Genomic DNA, 6,755 nt, shown 5'->3' on the forward strand with positions numbered 1-6,755 from the left:
GCGGCAGAGGAGCGGAGCGTGCGGGGTGGGCGGTAGAAAGAGAGAAGGGAGGAGAGGTAGGAAGGGGCAAGGTGATGGAGAGCCTTGAAGCCTAGAGTGAGGAGTTTTTGTTTGGAGCGGAGGTCGATAGGCAACCACTGGAGTTGTTTAAGAAGGGGAGTGACATGCCCAGATCGTTTCTGCAGGAAGATGAGCCGGGCAGCGGAGTGAAGAATAGACCGGAGCGGGGCGAGAGAGGAGGAAGGGAGAGGCAGGATCTTAGACTGCTTGGACCATAGGTCTGACTGAGAACTGGCCTTATTTAACACAGACATCCCCATGATGGAAAAACTGGGTCTGGTTAGTAATGAAGGCTCATCAACGTGAGTCCGATCGTGGCAACTCGAGGATGGACCTGTCGGTAGCTCTGCTCTCAGACCCCTCCACCCTGAGAGACATCTGATGGGGGAGGGGGATGAGATCAAAGTTATTCTGGTCTAGAGGGCCTGCCTGGTCTGCCCCTTAGTTTCCCCAGTGAGGTTGGGAGATGAGGCTGGAGCCAACACTGGGGACGAGATCCAGGTGGGAAAGGAGGTGACACCAGGGATGTTGGCAGGGAGGAGTGTTAGAATGTGGAGGATGGACAATGTCCTCTGCCTTCCTGTCTCTCCCAGAGGACTGTGGGATGTGGGGTGGCCATGACATCTTTGATGGTACCTGACAGCCACAGAGGTCACCACCTGGAGTTAGCTCACTGAGTTAGCTCACCATACGCACCCCACCCACTTTATCCCCTAAATCCCGCCCTAAGGCCAAGCGTCCCTTCTAATGTCCATGATGACCCTGGTTGGAAAAGGCAGCCCAAGATCACTCAGGAGCATTCTGGCAGAGGAGAAGCCATTTACAGACACGTTGAAATCCCAGCCCTCCCTCTGAGCATCTGAGTCACCCTCAGAGAAGCATGGCCTAGTAGAAAAAGCATGGGCTTGGGAGTCAGAGCACCTCACTTGCCTGCCGAGTGACCTTGGGCAATTCTCTTCACCTCTCAGGGCCTCATTTTCCACATCTGTAAAGTGAACATTCAATCCCTGTTCTCCCCATTTAGACTGTGAGCCTCGTATGGGATAGTGACTGTCCAACTTATCTTGTATATATTCCAGGTCTTTACATATAGTAGGTGCTTAACAAATAACATAATTATTATTAGCAAATGGCCCCCAAATATCCCCATCAAAACCAATCTTTAACCTGAATCCATTAAAAACCCTAATAGGGAGACTCTGTCTTTAGAGCTCCAAGTGAAAAAGAGAAAAAAAAAATTACTCCATCGGTTGAGCCTTACAGTTTAAGAATGGTGAATCTAGACTTGGGGAACTAGGCCAGGGCAGGGCAGGAGAGGAAGAATCTGGTTACAGTTACATTCAGTGTCTGTGTCACTGAGTCATTGTCCTGCTTTTCCAGGTACAGACCCCATTTATAACAGGCTTTTAACCTCGTTAATATTTTCAGACATCCGCAGAGCATTTTAGTTTCCAGAAGTTTGGGCCCTGTAATGATTACTTGTCTTGGGAGAAAATAAAATTACTCCCCTTTAATTCCTGTTCTCAGAAAGGAGTCACTGAAATAGATCACCGCTCACTGACCTCGCCCTTCTCCCAGGTGGGGCCCACACGCTCTGATGCTTTTCCATTTGACTCCTTGGCTGAGTTTCTGGAAGGGCCACTAGTGGACCAAACAAGTGCGGCCTTCAACTTCCAGCCCAACCGGGAAGGAGGAAAGCGCCCCTCAAAGCAAAGGGCTGTACCCTGGACCCACCAAAGCTTCCTTTCCCAGAGACCAGCTGGCTGAAGGGAACGCAAACACGGAACAATTCATGATCTAAAATAGAAGCTCCTCCCGGTGAGATTCTGTTAACCCGGCATTCCGGACGGGAGATTCCGATAGCGATAATTAGGGTATTTCTTAAGTGCTTACTATGTGCCAAGCCCTAGGGCAGATTAGAGATCATCTAGTTAGACACATCCCCTGTCCCTTTCTGTCCCCCAAAGCTGCCCAGAACCTCATCCCTCAAGGGCAGGTCTGCCCGGCCACCGCTCGGCTCCCTAAGACTTGGACAAAACCTCTTTCTTCCCCATCTTCCATTCCTCCCTGGCTCTCTCTCCCACCTTCACCTCTCCCAACATAGGATCCTCCAATTTTAGGTGAACCAGGCCTCCCCATAGCCTTAATCCATCCCTGTATACATGCCTTTCCAGACAACTGCAACAAGCAGCCACAGAAATGACCTCTCTCTGATTTTCTCTTCCTTGGGACCTTCTTCTGGCTGCCCTCCCATTGCCCTTACCACTACGCAGTGCCTCTTATGGAGGAGTTACCCTCCCCCTCCACCCTTCCACTGGCTCTAGCAACCCCCGCTCAGTTCCTGTTTAAATTCTGTCCAGATCTCTGGTAAATACAGGCAAATCTTCCCCCAGAGCAGATATAGAATCCCTCTTGCCAAAGTGCTCTTTCCCCCTCATTCCTCTTTGCAGAAGGGGGGTGGTCTTCAACTCCCCTGTTCACAAGGTCTTGTTAAAAGTCAAACTGTTGCTTAGTTACTCCTCTAGATTGTAAGTTTGTTGTAGGAAGGGAACGTGCCTACCAATTCTGTTGTATTGGACTCTCCCAAGTGCTGAGTACGGTGCCCTGCAGAGGGTAAGTGCTCAATAAATACCACTTATCAAAGCCCTCCGAGGCAGCAGTGCAGCAGTAACAGGGCCTCTCTCACCAGAGGTAAATTAGTAAACTCCTTGTTACTAACCACCTTCCAGAGAGTAGTAATAATAATAATGATAATAGTATTTGGTAAGTGCTGATTATAATTATTATTCAAGATAATCAGATGAGACAGTCCCTGTTCCACATGAGTTTCAGAGATTAAGCTGGGGAGAGAGAATGGGTACTTTGTCCTCACTTTACAGAAGAGAAAATGGTCTCACAGAGGTAGCTCAGTGGAAAGACCCCGAGCTTGGGAGTCAGAGGTCATGGGTTCGAATCCCAGCTCTGCCACTTGTCAGCTGTGTGACTGTGGGCAAGTCGCTTAACTTCTCTGGGCCTAGGTTCCCTCATCTGTAAAATGGTTATTAACTGTGAGCCTCACGTGGGACAACTTGATTACCCTGTATCTACCTCAGCGCTTAGAACAGTGCTCTGCACATAGTAAGCGCTTAACAAATACCAGCATTATTATAATAATGATAATTGTGGCATTTAAAAAAAAAAAAAATGTTGGTATTTGTTAAGCGCTTACTATGTGCCGAGCACTGTTCTAAGCGCTGGGGTAGACATAGGGGAATCAGGTTGTCCCACGTGGGGCTCACAGTCTTAATCCCCATTTTACAGATGAGGGAACTGAGGCACGGAGAAGTTAAGTGACTTGCCCACAGTCACACAGCCAAGTGGCAGAGCTGGGATTCGAACTCATGAGCCCTGACTCCAAAGCCCGTGCTCTTTCCACTGAGCCAGAAGCATTTACTATATGCCGGACTCAGCCCTGGAGTGGGTACAAGCAAATCGGGTTGCACATAGACCCTGTCCCTCATGGAGCTCACAGTCTTAATTCTCATTTTACAAATGAGGTAACTGAGGCCTGGAGAAGTGAAATGACTTGCCCAAGGTCACACAGTAAGCAAGGAGGGGAGTCGGGATTAGAGCTCCGGTCACATCAGTCCTGTGCTCTGCCAAGCCATACTGCTTTCCTGCTAGCCCTGGGAAAATTGGGGAGGTCACATCTAGCTCTCAGCCATCCCAAAGATGCTTCACCTAATGACTGCAGCTCTCAGCCTGGCTCTTCACACCTCGGGAGGTTTGAGAGAGGAAATAAAGAGCATTCAGACAGCCTAATCCCATCACCCAAATCTAACATCCTAGCTGAACTGCGCGATAATTAGGCCCTCCTTCTTTTCTCGGTCTTCTCTCAGTAGTGTTATCTGGCCAAGACCAGGGCCTTCAGCCCCTCTAATCAATTAATTATTAATCCAGGAGTTAATAATTCATGGTAATTGGTGCTATAAGCTACTTTCCCCAGAAAATGCGAGCAAAGGTCAAAACGTGTTAACAGCAGAGGTGAAACCTATTTTTAAGTTTCTTTTTCCAAGCTCTCTCAGTCGAGTCAAGGACCCAGCGGTCAAAAGGAACTGCCACCTGGAAAGCCGGCCAGGGCAAAGGTGATATTCTGCTTCACCAACTCCATTTTCCTGAAGTCCAGTTCCTCCCGTCCTCCCGGACCAACACTTGTGGGGAAAGAAAGAGGCTCCAATGCTCCATCTGTGTAGGACCCAAGCCCTGCTAAAATGACATTTAGTGACCCTGACTAAAGTTAAACCCTCTGCCCTGCCCTCTTCTCTGCCCCGATGTCAGGCCAAACAGCCTCATCTCCAACCCGGAAAGGTAAGAGCCGATCGGGTATCTCCCATTTCCCAGCAGGTCCCTGGCTGCTTCTCCTGGCACTGGGGGTTTGAAAGAAGGGGCCAGGTAGATGCAACGAACTAAATTTCACTTTGCCCCTCCCTGGGATTCGACACTGCTACTGATTCTTCTGCAGCCCCTATTAGGAGCTCACTGCAAGTTGGGGGCGAACTATGCCTGTTAGCTCTGGAAATAATTTGGGTGGACACAGCGAATTTCAAAGGGCTAGCTGTTGCGTTCTATCCTTTTCCAATTTTTTATTATTCTCTTCATTATTATTATCATCATTGCTATTAGTAATGATAAAGATAATAAGTATTGGCTTTGATAAGCGCTTACTATGTTCCAAGCACTGTACTAAGCACTGCGGCAGATATAAGATTATCAGTCCCTCAGGGGGCTCACGATCTCAGTGGGAAGACAGGTATTGAATCTTCATTTTAGAGATGAGAAAACTGCGGCACAAAAAAGTCAATGACTTGTCTAAGGTCACACAGCAGGCAAGTGGGGGAGGCACTTTCGCAGGCTTCCCGGGAGGGATAGGGACAGCAACTAATCTGATTATCTGTATCTACTTCAGGTATGCCCTGATGGTTGGTACAGACTATACACTTAGTAAATTCCAATATTATCATTATTCCTAAGGCACATTCTTCAGACATTCGCAGATGGACAGGGTATCATTCTCTGTCTGGGTTCTAGTCTGAGGAGGCCTTAAAATTTGTACTTTGCAAATATTTTCACTTCTGATGCCCCCCAGAGCTATATGTTCTTTCCTAGTGGCCAGTGGATACAGGTTTGGGAGTCAGGAGACCCTGATCCTAATCCCAGCTCTGCCTCTTTCCTGCTGTGTGACTCCGGGTAAGTCACTTCATTTCTCTGTGCCACCGTTTCTTCATCAGTAAAATGGGGATCCAATACCCGTTCTCCCTCCTTAGACAGTGAGCCCCATGTGGGGTGGGCACTGTCTGAACTGGCTATTTTGTACCTACTCCACTGCTTAGCACAGTGCTAGGCACATAGTAAGAATTAGAGAAGCAACGTAGCCTAGTGAATACAGTACTGGCCTGGGAGTAAGAAAAACATAGTTCTAATCCCGGCTCCACCACTTGTTTGCTGGGTGATCTTGGGAAAGTCACTTCACTCCTCTGGGCCTCAGTTACCACATCTGCAAGATGGGGATTAAGACTGTGAGCCCAGTGGGATGGGAACTGTAGCAACCTGATTACTTTGTATCGACCCCAGTGCTTAGAAGAGTGCCTGGCACATAGAAAGCGCTTAACAAATACCACAAAAATATTTAATGAAAACTAAAATTAATACTAGTCATGCATGTGATCTCGTGGGGAAAGAGTCTGGTGCAAAAAGAGAGCCGGCACGAAATGGTTTCTCTCGGTGGTGGTTTCACTCTTTTCACTCCATGAAATCAGCCAGGTGGCATCCAATAAGATGCAAAGACACAAACTGGCCGATTCAGAAATGGGTCCCTCTTGGGCATTTTCCAGGGATTTACTTTGGAATGGCCTTCTTTCCACAGGGCAGATTGCAACTCAGGGGAGTCTGGGTTCATTACTGTGACCGGAGAAGGAAAAGCCAAGAGAAGCTGTTCTCCGACGATGTCCTTTGATCGCTCAGCTCCTGCCCTGTACCCTCTGCCTTGCCTACCACCCAGAAGGACCGAACTGTGTCACCACAGCCCCCGGCCGGATATGCTGGTGTATCCTGGATGTTGCTCCTCTCCGCGTTTCTGTTTCTTGCAGTCAGTAACAAAGATTCATCCTTGTGTCCTGTAAGCAACAGGGAGGGTCTTTGTCACTGAGTGCAATTAATGGTGGCCGACAGACCAGGAAGACAGAGGACCGGCAGATGGGGGGGTGGGGTCTCCCCACCTCCACCTCTGGGGTCCTCCTGGAGGTTTGCATTTCTGGAAGCCCCGAACTCCAGCATGGGGAGTGAGGGATGGTGGTGTTAGGACTCATCTGTAAAATGGGGATTAAGAGTGTGAGCTCAGGGGGAGAGGGGGAAGAGGGGGAATGTGTCTGTTTATTGTTATATTGGACTCTCCCAAGTGCTTAGAACAGTTCTGTGCACACAGTAAGCGCTCAATAAATATGCCTGTCTGACTGACTACCTGGTTAAGAGGGTAAACTTTTCCAGATAGAAAACCTGGACCTGTCAGACAAGAACACTGTGACCGAACCAAGTTCAGGAAAAGCAGAAACCTCCATGGTGTAGAAGGGCAGGCTTTTTCAGGATGAATCCAGAGTGAAAGGGCCCTCACGATCCAGAAAAGGTGCTGCAAGGATAACTGACCTGTGGCAGCGCAGTAT

General features: G+C 48.7%; 1 long non-coding RNA gene and 1 other non-coding gene across 2 annotated transcripts; both read left to right on the forward strand.

Moving 5' to 3' along the window:
• Nucleotides 1–4,230: 4,230 nt before the first annotated feature.
• LOC120638950 lies at nucleotides 4,231–6,552 on the forward strand. The gene is made up of 2 exons (XR_005661002.1): nucleotides 4,231–4,407; nucleotides 5,963–6,552. It is a non-coding gene; the product is annotated as an uncharacterized LOC120638950 (long non-coding RNA).
• MIR802 (microRNA mir-802) lies at nucleotides 6,169–6,261 on the forward strand. Its single transcript, NR_034853.1, has one exon. It is a non-coding gene; the product is annotated as a microRNA mir-802 (primary transcript).
• Nucleotides 6,553–6,755: the final 203 nt, after the last annotated feature.

The sequence above is a fragment of the Ornithorhynchus anatinus genome, chromosome 17, assembly GCF_004115215.2.
Source record: "Ornithorhynchus anatinus isolate Pmale09 chromosome 17, mOrnAna1.pri.v4, whole genome shotgun sequence".
Lineage (NCBI taxonomy): Eukaryota > Metazoa > Chordata > Mammalia > Monotremata > Ornithorhynchidae > Ornithorhynchus > Ornithorhynchus anatinus.